The sequence below is a fragment of the Schistocerca gregaria genome, chromosome 6 (assembly GCF_023897955.1).
Source record: "Schistocerca gregaria isolate iqSchGreg1 chromosome 6, iqSchGreg1.2, whole genome shotgun sequence".
NCBI lineage: Eukaryota > Metazoa > Arthropoda > Insecta > Orthoptera > Acrididae > Schistocerca > Schistocerca gregaria.
In genome coordinates, this window is record NC_064925.1 from 21,136,002 (window position 1) to 21,138,471 (window position 2,470).

The following is a 2,470-nucleotide window of genomic DNA, read 5'->3' on the forward strand; positions in this document are numbered from 1 at the left end:
GTACGTGACGAGTGTGACGTTAGGAAAACATTAGGCAGCATGGAGAGATTCTGTATGGGACCACCCAACATAAACGAGTACTGTGTGACGTGCTACCCTGTATTTATTAACCGAGGCAGCCGGCTAGTTCAGTCGGTAGAGCGTGAGACTCTTAATCCTAGGTTTGTTGGTTCGAGCCCCACGCTGGGCGCGAACGGAATTTTGTTCCGCTGCAGATGTAAATAACCGTTTTTCTGGTTAACGTGATGTAATGGAAATAGCAACATTAAACTTTACCTACGTCTCTGTCCGTCGCAAGGAAACTGTTTTAAAGGTGAATGTGATTTGGTAGACATGTGTGAAAGACATGTTCTGAAATGCAAGTGTTGTTGTTTGGAGAGCTCATCGGTTACGTGTCAGATGTGTAGCCAAGCAGTAATGGGTCGCCATAGCTGCAAATATTAGCCGGTAATATGAAGTGCAGTCAGCTGAAGTCTGATGATGCAGACGACCGTGATACCAAGTACACAAATGTACCGCTAGGCCTCACCTCTTTAGCTCAGTGGTAGAGAACTGATCTAGTAAACCAGGGGTCGTAAGTTCCATCCTCAGAGGAGGAAGACGAATTTTGGGAATCACTTTCGCGTCGTGGCCGTATAGTAAACAGTATCTGTGATGACCATCAATTAGCAACAGTCGTTTTATTAAGAATTACTCTCAGACGTGATTAAGGCGAATGGCGCAGATAAAGCATTTTCCAAGGCGGTACAGCATAAGGTGGGACGAGACAGTCTGAATTACATTTTATAGATGTATTTCTGACATGTCTCAGATCCCCTCGCGGTCGTCGTCGTCGTCGTCGTCGTCGAGGCCGCCGTCGCCTCTTCTGCAGGAGTACCAAATGGCCATCGTAGCAAATGCGGCGAGGGACGCCCTGCCATCGATTCCGAAAGCACAAAGTGTGTGGTCTGGTTTCCCAGTCTATATTTGATCGGTCTCGTAAGAGGTTGAATGTAACGAATGGGTGGGAAAGAGCAAGGGGCAGCGGCTGTGTGGAACGAAAACACAATTCCTCAGGGGTTTGAGCGTTTCGAGATGAGTCGTATACAAGTCGTAGTTGGTCGTCAGTGACCGTGTGGCCTAATGGATCAGGCGTCGGACTTCGGATCTGAAGATTACAGGTTCGAATGCTGTCACGCTTCGTGTTTTTCCAGTTCTGAAAAAGAGACATAGTGTTTTAATGTAGCAATTGTGCAGTACGAAACCGTCTGAATGTTGCTGTTGACCATTTTTGGCTTGGAGTTGCTCTTGAGCTTGAAACGCACACAACAAGACCGGTGTTAACTAGCGAAATGGTCGGCAGAGTGCCGTCACCGCGAGTTTTGACTGGCACTTGCACATCTAAAACAACGTCGGAAAGTAACTCGTTCGGCTTTTGAGTCACATCAGGTATGTGTGTTAATTTTGACGCCACTAGCTCTGCATGTTGTCATGCAATTCCTCTACCTCTCAGAAATGATTAAGAAATAAAAGTGAAATACGTGACTAGTGTGACGTTAGGAAAACATTAGGCAGCATGGAGAGATTCTGTATGGGACCACCCAACCCAAACGAGTACTGTGTGGCGTGCTACCCGGGAGGTATTCACCGAGGCAGCTGGCGAGCTCAGTCGGTAGAGCGTGAGACCCTTAATCCCAGGGTCGTGGGTTCGAGCCCCTCCCTGGGCGGAACGGAATTTTGTTCCGCTGCAAATGTAAATTACCATTTTTCTGATTAACGTGATGTAATGGAAATAGGAACTTTAAACTTTGCCTATGTCTCTGTCATTCGCAAGGAAACTGTATTTGAAGGTGAAGGTGATTTTGTAGACATGTATGAAAGACATGTTCTGAAATGCAAGTGTTGTTGTTTGGAGAGCACATCGGTTACGTGTCAGATGTGTTGCCAAGCAGTAATGGGTCGCCATAGCTGCAAATATTGGACGGTAATATGAAGTGTTTTTCAGCTGAAGTCTGATGATGCAGACGACCGTAAGGACGAAGTACCCAAGAGTACCGCTAGGCTGCGCCTCTTTAGCTCAGTGGTAGAGCGCTGGTCTGATAAACCAGGGGTCGTAAGTTCCATCCTCACAGGAGAAAGACGAATTTTGGAAATCAGTTCCGCGTCGTGGAGGTATAGCAAACAGTATCTGTGATGACGAACAATTAGCGACAGACGTTTTATTAAGAATTACTCTCAGATGTGATTAAGGCGAATGGCGCAGATAAAGCATTTGCCAAAGCGGTACAGCATGTAACGTTCCCTCTTTCTGTTTTTTTAGGTTTGATATGTCTGATTGTTATTCTTTATTTCTATTCTTCGGAATCTTTATTTTTATTAAATTGAGCCTGAAACTTACGTAATAAATACTTCGCGTGAAGTACGATTTGCAGCATGAACAAAAATTAATTTCGGAAATTTAATCCACTGAATATTAAAAGTAAAGCTTTTG

At 45.1% G+C, this 2,470-nt stretch overlaps 1 non-coding gene across 1 annotated transcript; it reads left to right on the forward strand.

Moving 5' to 3' along the window:
* The first annotated feature begins 2,045 nt into the window (after nt 1-2,045).
* On the forward strand, nt 2,046-2,117 carry Trnai-gau (transfer RNA isoleucine (anticodon GAU)). Its single transcript has one exon. It is a non-coding gene; the product is annotated as a tRNA-Ile (tRNA).
* The last annotated feature ends 353 nt before the right edge of the window (nt 2,118-2,470 follow it).